Below are 15,557 nucleotides of genomic sequence, written 5' to 3'. Positions count from 1 at the left end.
CAGGCCTGGCTTTGTGTCTACCTGTGACACCTTTCTGGAGAGGGGAATCGTCCGAGCTTCTGCTGGCAACAACTTAATGCTCACCCTCTACCGATGATCCACACGGTCCTGTCTTTCAGTGTTTAACCCTTTCTCTCTCCTAGACATGGAAATTGACTGAGCTTTTACTGTAACTAATTATATGTGCTCTCTTTCAGACTCTAACCTTGAAAACTGGCTCAGAGTTTATCTGTTCTTTCTTTCTAGGTGAAACGACTAAAGGAGCTACATCCAATAACATTTACTTTTCCTTCCCATAGAAAGTACTTCTGGATCAGTGCTTCTGTGTTCTCTTTGTGTCTCTGCTCTGTTCTCTCAAACCCCCAGTCGGTCGAGGCAGATGGCCGCTCACGCTGAGCCTGGTTCTGCTGGAGGTTTCTTCCTGTTTAAAGGGAGTTTTTCCTCTCCACTGTCACTACATGCATGCTCAGTATGAGGGATTGCTGCAAAGTCAACGCCAGTGACTGTCCACTGTCTCTACATGCTCATCCGGGAGGAGGGAATGCTGCAAGTTACTGACTCGATGCAATCTGCTGGGTTTCCTTAGATAGAAAAACTTTTTATCCAATTTGAATAAAAAGCTAACTCCGACTGCACTGTTCAATTGTTAGGATTAATTGGAATGTATGAACCTGACTGTTGTGAAGTGCCTTGAGACAACATGTGTTGTGAACTGGCGCTATATAAATAAATAAAAGTGAACTGAACTGAACTGAACTATTTATTGACTGCATGATCTCAATTTAAGTAAAAGAATATAGGGAAATGTGACATTCAGAAAAATAAGAATGGAAAAAACTGAGTCTGAAAAAAAAAATAAAACACAATTAGTACAAAATCGTAAAATCTATTTATCCAAGTTCAATCCAATCCAAGTTTATTTGTTAAGTGCCTTTCTCAGACAAAACCATCACCAACCATCTGTACAGAAAACCAATAAAATAACTATTTAAATTAAGTGCCATAAATAAGATAAAATAATATACAATTAAACACACAATAAATATAAACATTCAACAGAAAGCCTTTAAACAGGAAGATTTTGAACTGCTTTTTAAAAGAGTCCACAGAGTCAACTAAACATAGCTGTATAGGTAGATGTTCTACAGCCTTGGTGCCGCAGACTGGAAGACTTGGTCGCCCTTGGTCTTCAGTTCGTGCGCAGAACAACTAGAAAATGTTTAGCCTTCAGAACGAAGACAAGGAGTAGCAGTATATTGTTTAAGTAGATCAGATAAGTAATCTGGGCTGTGTAGTGCTCTGTATGTTAATGTGAGAATTTTAAAACGAACCCTAAAATCTACTAGTGACCAATGTAAAGTGTATAAAATGGGACTAATGTGAGCCTGAAAGTCAGGCCTCAGCATTTTGAACGGCTTGGAGGCAACGACGCAATTATTCTTTCCGGTTGAACTGAAGAGACCAAATGTCACAGTTTAGAAATATTCCCTAAATAAAGGAAACAGGAACGAGACAAAGATTTTATATATGAGTCAAAGCCCAGAGAGGAATCAAATATTAAATCAAGATTAACAAACAAAAAACAACTACATTAAAATACACAATATACAAGTTGCAGCCCTATACTAAAGCAATGTAAAAACATGATAAAAACCATCTGAAAACAACTAATATAAAAATGACCTAGAATCCAGCTCACACGGTGTCAAATGCCAGGGTAAAAAGAAGAGATTTAAAAACAGAGAGAGAATATGGTATATTATTGCGTTCTTTTTACAATAGCGTTATCTTTTACAGAATTTGAGGATGGATTATTATGCATAAACAAATTAAACTTAATGAGTATGAAAATGTGGATTTGAATGAAATTGTGGACTATAAAATCTTTGTGTGTTAATTCTCGTACTATTGTTTCTGTGTTCTCTCTAATTTCAAATGAACGGAAATAATTACCCCACATACTAAACAAGCAAGCTGAGTACAGCTGTATCGAGAGGGTTAAAAATAAAGAAATCTGATATAAAACTTCACTGAATGTAATGCAGCACAGAGGTTACAACAAAAGCCTTTCTGCTGATGACACAGACCTTTATATTTTACCTTGAGTATTAATGCTAATGAAGTTTTTCTGTCAGAGCAACCTAAAGGATACCCAGAGCAGCGATGATGCTCCTCCATTACGGGCCTCATAATAGCTACCTGAGATATATGTATTTATGTGGCAGGAAATAACATTAGAGTGAATTGCCATAACAACTTTATAAATCAGACAAGCAGAGGGCTGCCACGACAAGCTGCCAAGGTGGCAGTAATGCTGATGAGAGTTATCTGAAATGGCATTCATCACCTCTGAGCAGATTGAACATATTTTAACAAGAAAATAGGTTAAACCTTGTTCTTCCTGAAACATCTCTAAAAGCAGAGTCTTCACCAACTACACAGATGTTTAAAGAGTACCAACTCCTCCACTGTTGAACCCTCCAGTCAGACAGGTTGTCCTGATTCCCCATACATCCAGACAAACAGTGGAGATCTGACCATCAATCAAAAGTTACAAACAAACTTCGCTGTGTCATAATTCCTGTGATGGGCTTGTCCATTGATTGATTCCTGTACACACATTCTGTCTGATTACCATAATGTGTTCTTGTGGCAAAAATCCTGCCAGCAGGGGTGAGAGAGGGGTGGGGGTTGACAAGGTGGTGGTAAGGGGTTTGGAAGGAGGTGGGGGCTGTTTTGAGGCGAGCTGAAAGTAAATAACAAATGGGCTAGACCCCACCTCATCGGGAATTATTTCAATCCAATGTTTCATCACAGCTAGTGGAGAGGGGTGAGTGTTTGGGGTTTGGGCTATCAATTACAGATATGTGTTGGCAGGCAGACACTATCATTTCGCTGATTGTCACCAGTCTACTGCAGTGACATCAGGAAGTGATTCATCAGTCTATTTTCTATGACACCCAGGAGAAAGATGACATGCTAGGGATCTGTGGAGTTATGGGGGGAAGCCTGGAAGAAGGGGTCTTTAACATGCTCGAGGGACAAACACATTCTAATGCAGACATTTAACCTCTCTCCACCTGCGTTCTCTCCTACCTGATTTGTTCCATTCATTCAGTTCAGTCAAATGGCATTGATGGTTTCATCAGAAACCATCAATGCCATTTGTTGATCGGTGTGTCAGGAACTGTGCTTTGGATTGAATCTGTGGCACAAGAAACTTTCTTTTTACATGAAGCAGTACTGAAAACCTTCGAATTTGTTTAACGCCCAAGCAATAAATAGTAAATGAAATAACAAAACCATCCTTTAGGATTAATTAGAAATTAGCACAATAACAGCACATAAAGTTATTTGCCTTGATATGATCTTGCAAAATTGGAGTGTCCTGAATATAAACAAAACTGAAGAGATCACAAACATTGTTGTTGAAACTACCGCTAAAAGCACGTCATAAGAAATCCCAGTTGCAGTTTGCCACGAGGCATGTAGAGGGCACAGCAAACATGTGGAAGAAATAAGACTAAAAACTAAAAACTTTTTAGCCGCTGTGTGTAGCAGAACGCTAACACATATATACATCACTCTGCACACACAACACAAACATGGTATTGGCAACATCATGCTGTGGGGATGCTTTTCTACAGCTGGGAAAGAGACACTGTTTGAAGCTGATGGGAAGAAAGATGGAGCTAAATGCAGGGATATCTTGGAGGAAAACCTATAAGGGGCTTGAAAGATTTCAGACTGTGGCTAAGGTTCAGGTTTGAGTTCAAGGGATATGTAAATGTCATTTATTGAAACCACAAAAAAAAGGTGAGGACAGAGTTTGATATCTACGTGTAGAATCACCTTCTTTGCAATCACCACCTGAACCGAACAATCATTCTCTTGTTCTTTTAATATTTTAATTAAGAGCTTTACATAACAATACAACACACATATGCTAAAAGAACTAGACACAATTAACCAACAATTATCTTTAGTAAAACAGGAGTAAATAAATAATTTTATCAAATAGCTAGTGTACATGTAATGTTTGTAGGGAAATCATTATAATCATATTAAGTTTTGAATTAAAATACTACACCATTTTCTTGCAATGGAGGTTCAGTGAACTGCTTAACTGCAAGCAGTGTGCTCCAGGTCATCCTTCTTCAGAGATTCATACCAAGTTGGTAAGCACAGATGATACCAGCAGGTCAAACTTTATTCCTCCCCACTGCAATTGCGTCTGGGAGCAGTGACTCTATCAATCTGCTGCCGGCTGGGAAGATTGCCTAATCCGGTAGCCGAGGGACTCTTATCATCAGTCTGTTTCTTCATTGTGTGTGTGTGTTGTGTCTGTGTGTTTGGCTGTGTGTGACCAGGCAAAGCTTCATTGGTGGGAAATGCATGTACTGCTCCTCTGCTTAACATTATCACCCTCGTTTGTAAACAGAGTCATCCATCAGGCGCAGGACCCCCACTTATCCAAACAGATGAAGAAGGTGTATGTTTTATAATTTGCTCTCATTTCTGAGAAAGGGAATAATAATAATCTCTCTCTGATGCACACCTCCCTCCTACTCTTCCTCCTCCTTCCTTTTTTTCTTCCCTTTCATTCTCTCAGTTGTGGATAGTGTATTAATGAAGCGGTCTAATTTGACACCCCGCTGCAGTGTTATGGATTAAAATGCAACCATGCTATCTATCTACGAGCCACAAATAAAAGAATGCAATATAAATATTTAAATTTGTACCTGTGATACGAATCATGGCACCAACATCTGCTTATGTGATCATTATCATTACCTGTAGAAGCTCTGGAGATTGAATGAACATCGTACATATTGTGTTTATTCCTTATGTATCACTGTACTGATTTAAATTGTATAGCCTTGAACATGTTTTTGTGACATTACAATGAGCAAATAACAGCACTTAGAAATAATCTATAACTTATCTAAGATATTAGTATTTGTCGCCCTAGTGTAAAGGCAGTATACCCTCCTATAAGTCTGAAGGTCCAGATCATGTCCGCCCTAGAGTCCTGAAGGCCTGTGCAGAGCAGCTCTGCGGCACCTCTTCAACCTTACTCTGGCCCAGAAGAAGGTTCCAGTGTTGTGGAAGACCTCTATCTTGTTCTGGTACCAAAGAAAACTCACCCATCAGTCCTCAGTGACTATAGACTGGTTGCCCTAACATCCCACATCTTGAAGGTCCAAGAGAGACTCCTGTTGGCCCACCCGAGTAAGAAAAAGAAGCAACATTCGGGACCCCCTGCAGTTCGCTTATCATCCTGGAGTTGGAGTTGAAGATGCCATTATACACCTGCTTCAACAAACCCACTGTCATATGGACAAAGACAGCAGCCCTGTAAGGATCTTCTTTTCTCCAGTGCATTTAAGACAATTCAATTTGATTTGATTTGCTTTGTCAAAAACTCCAGAAGACTCAGGTGGAGGCGTCAACAATTTCCTGGATTAAAGACTACCTGACAAACAGACCACAGTTTATGAGACTGAAAGGTTGTGTGTCTAACCAGGTAGTTAGCAGCACAGGAGCACTGCAGGGTACTGTGCTCTCACCGTTCCTTTTCACTCTGTACACCCCAGACTTCCAGTACAAGACAGACTCTTATCATGTGCAGAAATGCAGAAATGATGATTCTGCAGTCGTGGAGTGGATCAGAGATGGACAAGAAGCTAAGTAGAGAGAACAGGTTCATTGCTTTGTGGCATGGTGTGGAAACAATCATCTCATCTTGAACAGATGTACTCCAGAAGCACAGAGCAAGCTGTACTTCTTGAGGAAGCTTAGGACCTTCAGTGTTTGCAGCAAGATGCTGCATATCTTCTATAAGTCTGTTGTGGAGAGTATGATCTCTTCTGCCATCATCTGCTGGGGAAGCAGCATCAGAGCCAGGGACTTCAAAAGGCTCAACAAGCTGATAAAAAAGGCTGGCTCTGTTCTGGGGACTCCTCTGGAACCTCTGGAGATCATTGTGAAAAGAAGGAACATTATGGAGAACCCTGAGCATCCTCTTCATGAGACTGTCCTACAACAACAGAGTGTCTTCAGTCAGAGGCTTCTTCAGATGTGCTGTAAGACGGAGCGCTACAGGAGATCCTTCCTGCCCCCAGCCATCAGCCTCTACAACGGCTCTTTGAGGAAACCTGAATAAAATTAGCCACAACATCAATTAATTTCCCTTTGGAATTAATAAACTATTTTGAATTAGACTGACTGACTGTTTCTGGACTTCATAAAAATCACGGGCTCTTCACCTGGTTCTAAAATTGTTTTAATAAAACACACTGCTAACTCCATCTTCTCATTATTAAAACCAAAATGAAACAGCAGAGTTTTGCACACTCTTACTGCTTCCTATAGGATCTGGGAAGAAAAATGATTTCCAGGAACTGCTATTTAATTGCACTTGATTATTTCATTATCAGCAAGTCAGGTCAAAATGTAATTCTACAAAAGGTCAAAGGAATATCATTGTACAACATTGCTGGCAAGCTAGTGGTGGTTGAATTATCTCCAAACTTTCTTTAATCAATTTTGTCATGATGGTTAATCTTGTTGAGGGTTGTAGTGGGGCTGGATGTGATCTCAGTTTTTCAGGAAACCAGAGTACCTGCAAAAAACTGTTGTACATGTAGACCATCAAAACCTAACACAAAAGGCCCAAGCTGAACCCATTCTTTCTATCTCTTGAAAATGCAAAACTATCTAAAGTATTACCTTATATTTATGTTTTGTACAGAATTTGTTTTTTGTGTGTTTCGCATACACTTTCACAACCACTCTGGTAGTATTGTCCTAACATGTTTGTGAAAATAACATTTCTTGAATCTCTTAAGGGTCTCTTTGTTGCCAACTGTAATAGTTTTCCAAGTTTGAGACAAGATGAATGACTCAGTCATTGGCTGTTGCATCATCTGATGTACCAAATGCATTGGCCTGCCAGATAACGATGTGCCTCTTCTAGATTTAAAGTTTTCTTTAATTGATTGCTTAGATGAAAAGAAATATTCACAACTAAAGAAATATTGTACGCTGATGGTTTGTCACACATATTCTAAACAGACACGGATTTCAAAGCGAAATGAAAACCAAAGAAAGACTAAAAATAACCCAAGAGGCAGAGGAGATTCTCATACATGCTTTCATCCTGTAGTTAGGTATTAAGAACTGCTCTATATTCCACAATACCCATGCACATCATGCATCACATACCCTCAGAGGGTAACAGAAAAGACTTTATCAAATTTGTGATGAGAAAAAAACACCACATTTATCTGCCCGTACAACTCACCCTGAATCCTGAAAGCGATTGATTTTCTGCTGCGCACAGCATTAACAATTTTTTCTCTGTGAGATCATCTTTTTCTTGTAATAACGATCGGATATTTGCTACTCTGGATCCTCCTGCTTTATTCATTGCCTGAAGCTGAACTGTCAACATTGGAAATGCACACATTGAAAAACATGCTTGTACCAGATAATTTTCACCACCTGAATGGTTGTTCAACTCCTTTGAGGTAACGTTAAATATAGTTGTTCACGAATAAATGCTTTTAGAAAAGTTCTTCAACCTTCTCAGAATAATAATGTATGTCAGACTAATAAGAACCTTTAATCACACCTCATTTTTTTTTTTTTTATCCTCATGCTAACAATCATCCCTTTTGTTTTTCGCAGCAGGTGTCTTGACTTTTACAGCTCATCTTTATAAGCTGCTCAGTCTTTCAGCACTTTAGTCACGCTCTCCTAGAGAGCTTTAGTCGTCCATCCTGATAAGATATGGGTCTTTGTCCCTTGCAGCTTTGTTAGTTTGAAAGCATGGTTGACATGCTGCGATGGTCATCTCTAACAACTTTATGAATAGAGTTGATCTGTGGCCAGGAAAGTATAAGCTGAAATGTTACGGCCATCTGGTAAAGGTTCCAGACTCTGACGCAGAGTCTGTGTGATATATGTAGACTGCAATGCAAAAGAAAAAAAGATTTTTAAATTCATAAAGGATCCAAGGGATTTCATTGTACAACACCGCCCCACACCAAAATTACACCTGGTAAAACATGGTGGTGGCAGCATCATGATCTGGAGTTTGTTTTCTTCAGATGGAACTCAGGTCAAAGACTTTATGAACAGTTGCTGTGTCACTTTTGACACAAACTCTTCAGGTGTCAGATAGAAAGCTAAACATGAAGAAGGAATACGGTTTTCAGAGTTCACGAACACATCGCTCCTGATCAAAGTCTTAAGGGACAGAAAGATACCCCCTCTTCATGCAGCTGGATCAAAATCAGATTGTAAGCAGTGCCTCAAAACGTGAAAAGAAGAAACTGGAGCAAAAGAAAAAAAACAGCAGGCAAATTGAAATCTATTTAAACACAGGTTGCTCATCAGTTAATCAAAGGCTTCAGGCCATTAGCCTTAAAAATTGCAAATTATGCATATAGAAAATGCAGTGGCTAAAACGATGTGTGTGAGCCTGTAAGTCTGATTCTGTTACACCAGTTCTGTCAGGATGAATGGACAAAACCAGCAAACTGTTGTGTGCGTGTGTGTGTTTGTGTATGTCTGTTTGTTGGTAGTCCTAACTAAACTAAGAAGTAAAAACTGAATCTGACTTAATGTCAGACAAAAAGGACAAAAAGGTTGTCTTTTTCATACAGTGTATGAGTGGAGGAAAACAGGATACATCCTTTTCCCCATTATTAAGGAATTACTGTTTATTGGATTTTATTAGGCTGAATTCTTCATTAAATCCACTGAACTGCAATTATTTGTTGTTTGTTATGCACCATAGCCACAAAATCTGTTCTGTCTCTTAGATTTTCATTGGAGACGTGTCGTATTTCAGAGGGAACCTCTTGTATAAGCGCTCTTGCAAAGAGAGGGCCTATTTTTAATGATGCTTTCTGAATAGCAAACATCCCACTTCCTCTATTTGCAATGTAGATGTTGCTGTGTGTTCTTGCACACTATTGAATTGTTTTCTTAATCGTTTCCTTTGTGCCAAGAAGTAAAGAAAACAGATTGTGTCTGAAGAGCATTAGAAGTGCTGTTGACCCCTGGTCACCGTAGCAACATTAGGACTGCCAGAACAGCAGATAAAGAGCCAGATGGGTCAACCGCTTTGTCCTACTGGGACTGCTTGCACCAACATTTTCCTAAAGATGACAAATTTGGAACTGTGTTTTGCTTGCTGTTGTTTTTCTAAACAGACACAGGATTCTTTTCCTAATGCACTTCTTCTGCATCTCATCCTTAAAGCAAGATGACACAATGCAAAAAAACAGCTTTGTAGCAGGGACAAACCCCAATCTCATTCTCATTTGCGTACACATTTACTGCATGGTACATTGATATATTCCTCATGCATGTTTATTATTTGTCAAATTAAAGCATTGTAAATTACAAGTGCTGTAAACCTGGAAAGAAGGTTGTTTTATTTCATACATCTGCAGCCTATTTTCTCCATTAATCTGAAACAGCTCAGAAGTCTTGGGGACATTAAAAGATTTTGTTATAAATATGCATGCAGTGAAGCTGCAACATAATAAGGACCTGGTGAAAAACAGGACGCAGTAAGGCGGCTGAAAGATGAGGCAAAGCCCTGCGGAACAAATGTTCCCCTAGCAGAAATTGGTTTAATTAATAGGACATTTTACATAATGATTACAGTGTAATTGCACCGACTAGCAGAGTGTCATTAAATATATCCTTGCTCCTTTACAACACCCTCCAGCTAAAAATAATGAGTTACATGGGAAATCACTATGCAACAGGTTCATAAATAACATTTAAACCCATACAAGGCAAGTACTTATAAATAATAAATATTTGCCTTTTGTAATTGAAGAAAAAATGTCCGCCCCTTTTTTTCAGATACCGCACACCTCTTTGTCCTGTTGTAAGCCCTGGAAAGGAGATTTTCCCCATTTTTCCCCTCTTGTAAGTACTGAATAATTTATTTGCTGGCTAATAGTCAACACCGTCAACACCCAGTGGTGAAAATATACCTGTGTCCAGATAAATGCGGCAGCAGGCTGCAAAGTGATTATTCCCTGCTTCCAGATATTTTGTTGGATGCAATCCCTGTATACACTGCAGTAAATCACTGACTTCCAATTACCTTCCTCCATAAAACAAGGCTTGTATTCAAATCAGGCCACAAAAACGAGAGATGGAGATGGGACAACTGAACCTAAGCAAGCCTGGGGCGCTGACTGAACATGAACATTCAAGTGTGTGCGCATCTGTCTTTGTGGAGAGTCCAATTTGTTTCTTAACTTATTTTCTTTCATTTAAAGGTGACACTGGTTCACGATTCATTCTCAGGCACTTTTCCTTTCACAAAAGATTGTCACCTATTCAACATATGAATACTGAAACAGATCATTTTTTGTTTTATAAAAGAGAAGCAATTTAATAAGAAATCGAATGCAGAAATTGTTCAAAAGTACAATGAAAGAAATATTAACTCACGCCAAGTAGTAATTGAGTAGTTGTTCTCAGGGGACTGTTTCGCTCTAAGTGGTTGAGTCAGTAATAGTGACGACAAGCCTTTAAGGGCCTTACCAATGTAGATACCTTTCTTTTTAAAAACAGATTATAAAACACAGACTTAATTTTTAGTTTTGATATAGTTAATTTGTACTGCCATGCAAAAATGTTTAAATTGTTTTACAAATTTAAAAATCTAAAAAGCGTGTTCCATTTTTCCTGCCAGACCCCTTTGCTCTGACACCCTTAAATCCACTGCAACCAGTTGTCTTCATAAGTCTCTAATTTAGTGAGTAGAGTCCATCCGTGTGTAGTTTATTCTCAGTTCAAATACAGCTGTGAAGACCTCAGAGGTTTCATGGAGAACATTAGTGGACAAACATCAAGAAGCATCAAGAAGACCAAGGAACAGGAACATTGCTTAAATAAGATTAGAGTATAAAACAATTTCCCAAAGTTTAAACATCTCATAGAGGACTGCTTATTTCACCATCTGAACACTGGAAAGTATGGCAAAACTTCAGACCTACCAAAATATGGCTGTCCACCTAACCTGACAAATCGTGAAAGGAGAGCGTTAATTAGAGAAGCTGCAGATGGCACCATCAGGGTGAAAGAATCTGTTGAAAGGGCAACCATTAGTCCTGCACTCCACAAATCTGGTCTTTATGGAAGAAGAAAGCTATGGTCTCGAGGCAGGTAGGGGATACACCAAATGTGTAAGAAGGTGTTCAGGTCAGAGCAGGCAAAAATTTAACTTCCAACCTCAAGGTACTTGGAGCTCATCACAAAAGATAATTTGTCAAAGTACCAGTGGAAACATGCAAAAAGCTCATAAGAAAGACTTGATTGCTGTAATGCCAACAATGATGTTTTTTTAAAATCTAACCACAAAATTTTATATACTTGTCTGGGGTTTCATGTGATAGACATGAAAGGAAAATGTCATTTTTTCCAGTTTTTCACAAATATAAATCTGATGTGTGGTGAGTTCCCTGACCTGCTGACCGTGCAATTCCCCTCTGTAAGTTATGCTTTTTTGTATTGTTAAAAAAATCATGACACAATATGCAAATTCCATCAAAAAGGATAAGGCAAGATAAAAGCTGAGGACGACTCATTACATTTTTCTCAGAATCACATAGGCTAACAGCACTTGTAGTAAAGAACTTAGCTACCTGGAGGTCCTAGCATTAACCCAAATTTACTGGACAGCTTTGCATTAATATATGTGCATTAAACTATTCTGCTCTCTTTCTCACACATTAAACCTCCATTGATCTCCTTATTGTTTGCATATTATGAGTCCCTTTTGTCAAGGCTTCAGTTCCCCACATCATGCTTGTCCCTATTGAACCGGCACATCTGATGGATGTCTGCTCAGGTATTACCGACCCGCACGCAGATACCCCTCAATTCATTTTTGATCAGCTCCTCTGTAGGCTCCTGGATAAAGAACATTTAAGATGCTTTCCTTGCTGCTCGTCTCCCTGCCACTGACTTCATTAAACATCCTGCTTTCATTCCATTCACACACACACACACACACACACTCACACGCACGCACACACGCACACGTACACACACACAAACACACCCACACACCTCTTTTATACCTATGTCCTGGCAGCGGAGAACATCCAAGGGTTGCATTTGTGCGGAATGCATCAATAACTGTGAAAACTAAAAGGCCTTGTCAGGAGTGGGGAGTTGTCACAGGCGCAGCAAATAATTCCACCCAATGCTCATCTGAGCTGCAATCAGCCCATAATCTGAGAATACATCAGGCCTCCATGACAAGGAAATTTCCTGCTCCTCTGATCTCATTTTCAAATGCAGTAATCACAGGGAGAGGCGCTCATCCTCACAAAAATGTATAAATAATTTTCATTCAAACAAATTAACAGTCAAAATACCAGAATCCATCATGGCTATGCAGAGAGCTCCTTACAAAGCAATCAAGGCCTCTGCATGTGTTCTTTGTCTTTGGCAGCTGAGAGACAAGGCTCAGATTACTTGAGCGAGCCCTGTTTTGCATAATGGCCTACTCCCTTAGTGCTTTTAAAGTTCCTCGCCAATCCATTACGTTTATCAAGCCCAGCTTCCTGCCTGGCTTTAATATAATGCCTCCTTGGTGAGAAGATCTGGATGGGGCCTTAAAGACCATTTTCTTAAGGCATGCATGTCATCATCCATTCCTTTTCCCTAACCAGCAGACACATTTATGTTACTTGGACAAGTATGTACCATCATCTTAAAGAGAAAAAGCTTGCCCTTTTTATATTATTGGGAAAACCATGAATTTCGGATATTACTTACTTTTACCATCTAGATTCTATGATTTAGCTAAAATGAACCTTTGACTTTTTCAAACTAGCAAATGTTCTTCTGATTTTCCATGGTGTTCATGACACACTGCAGCTGAAGAAGTTCTGTCTCTTAGATGCCACAAAGGAAGTCCAAATTTGGTATTAAACATTTCTTCCTCCATCACCTGGTTACTGTAGCTACACAAAAGCCTGTTTATGTAGCAATATCTCATGAGGAAGCACTGGCTTCAGGAGTCAGTTCAGTGAGAGACAACATGATTTTCTTTGTTTCATTTTGCTTTTCTCCACACATAGCATAGGCTAAATTAGGACACTTTCAGACCAGGATTTTCTGGAAGACGGATTGCTTCGATGAGGAATACCGAAAAAAAGTCACATTTTCATTTGGTTGGGCTTGCTTTCACATGGCATTTTTTAAAGCAGACCAAACTGCCTTGGCAACAAAAGTTTATAAAAGGTGCTCAACCCACGTTTTCAGGCAAACCAGGGATTGCCGGAGTTCAGATGAGGGTTCACACCTGCTCAAACGAAGCGGAGCATCTGAAGAAATAAACTCCTGTCCATTTAAATTCCTTTAAATTGTCCTTCATTGTCATTGTACTTGTATAATGATGAACTGCTTCACTGTTTGAACTGAAACCCAATAGCAGACAAGTTAGTTTCATGTTGATTTGTTTTTTTTCCATAAATAATCCTAAGTAAATATATAGAGATCTCCTTGTTTTTCATTTAAAAGGGTTATTCCCTGAAAAAGGAAAACATCTCATCCCTTCAGGTAAATTTGTGATGAATACACAAATTCATTGGTTTATGGACATTAATGTAGATAACAGTTGCTACCAAGGCTTCATGATTGTCAGGCCTAAAATAATAGGAGACAAGAATGGATGGAAATTGTCCAGGGTCTTGCTAGAAGCAAAAACACTTTTTGCCAATTTAGCTTCAGCATAGCTATACACCTTTACTTAGACTTATTGTTTTGCTATAGATAGTGTCATAAGTTCAACGCATTTATGTCTAAAAATGCAAAACGGCACAAATCAAGCATAACACTATCTCATTAAAGTTCAGCAAAAATATCCCTTTCTTCATGCTAGAGGAGAAAAAGGATGTTAGCACTATTCACAGGAGGCGAAAATTAAGTTTAAATCTGGAAGCCACCCGAGCTTGACAGGACATGGGCTGCAGTTTTATGTCCCATCATTTATCAGCAGTTTATATTTTCTATGACCTCATTGTCTCTTTCCGGATCCCTCAGAATCACACAAGCTGTAAAAACCGCCACCCTGCATTGTCCCTCTCAAACGCTAATGTTTGTTTAACAGTTTCAGCCTCTTAATGATCCACACACACTTTTACATTACATATTTCGTTCTATTATTTTTTTAAATGTCTTTTTTTCTGAGCAAAACATTTGGGGTCAGTGAAGGTGGAAACCTTAAAAGAATAGATGACAAATGAAACATTCTTAAGATGGCGAAAAGCTAGTGAGGGAAGGCCTTTATAGTTGGCGATAAAGCACACTGAGGCAAGGCAAACACGCATGGATCACAACTCTTTTCATTACAATAGCATCAGCATCTGTATCTTCCATTTCCCAGTATCAGCTTTAAATAGTAAAACCAAGACTTTTATGTGATGTTCCAGAATAAAAAGAATAATAATGATTTTCCCTGAGCCAACCGATTAATGGGATGGATACTAGCTTTTTGCAAAGAGACACCAAAGAGAATCCCAAAATATTTCCAGCTAAGGAAATGAAGTATGGTCATGATTTTATTTTTTTTTATTTGCAATTAATCAATTTACAAATTTGTATTTAATACGTTTGTGAATTACATTTTACTTTTATGATTTTTTATGTTTATTTATACAAATGTTAGTTTAAACAAGCATGAATATTTTTTGTTGCCTAAACTCTATAGTTTATTTTATTATAGCTTAAAAATGACATGCATTTTTCTCTATTCCCTTATTGTTGCAGTTTCTTTGTTTTCCTGAGGTTTTTCACTTCATCTAGAAGGTTAATTAGACACATTTTTTTTTTGTGAACACTCATTCAAACATCCAGAGCCGTGCATGTTTTTTTGTTTTGTTCAAACTTGGCTCTTTATAATAAACTCCACATGTAAATTTGTTAAATTATTTTTCATTTTAATTTCTTTTTTTACTCTATACTCTCTGGCCCTCAGAGCTAAAAGATCAACAAGGAAGTATACTTCAGCGATCTGCAGTGTCTGAGCCCCTGAGATTCATAGACAGCCACAAAGATAAAGTTCAGTTCAGCAGAATTGCTAGTAGTGCAATAACAGCGAGAGAGGGTCACAATAAAGTTTAGTTTAATGACAAGAACAAATAACTTTAACATTTGGTGGGGGGCACTCAACCCTTTCTCTGGGATCACATCTGATATATCAGCAGGCAACTGACCATGACTGCTGGGCGATTGTGCTTGGCACTCTGGCACTGGTGATGCATGCAGGGTGTCGTGGCAGGTGTCCATTTTATAGAGTTATTCTGTTGGAATGCTGCACTCTGGCGAAGGCATATGATGGGAAGGAGGGCCTGGGTAGGTTATAGTTATAGCACAGCTGACATTTCCCAGGCTCTTTGTGCACAAAACTGGCCTCCCGCTAACTGCTAACCTTTGAAAAACTAACAGCAAGTTTCAGGGAGAATGCTGAGCTTATATGCCTTTACAACTTAGATACTAATTTGTCC

Source organism: Girardinichthys multiradiatus, chromosome 9, assembly GCF_021462225.1.
Source record: "Girardinichthys multiradiatus isolate DD_20200921_A chromosome 9, DD_fGirMul_XY1, whole genome shotgun sequence".
In the NCBI taxonomy this organism is placed as follows: domain Eukaryota; kingdom Metazoa; phylum Chordata; class Actinopteri; order Cyprinodontiformes; family Goodeidae; genus Girardinichthys; species Girardinichthys multiradiatus.
The sequence above is the reverse complement of the archived record's forward strand: the minus strand, read 5'-3'. Positions refer to the sequence as shown.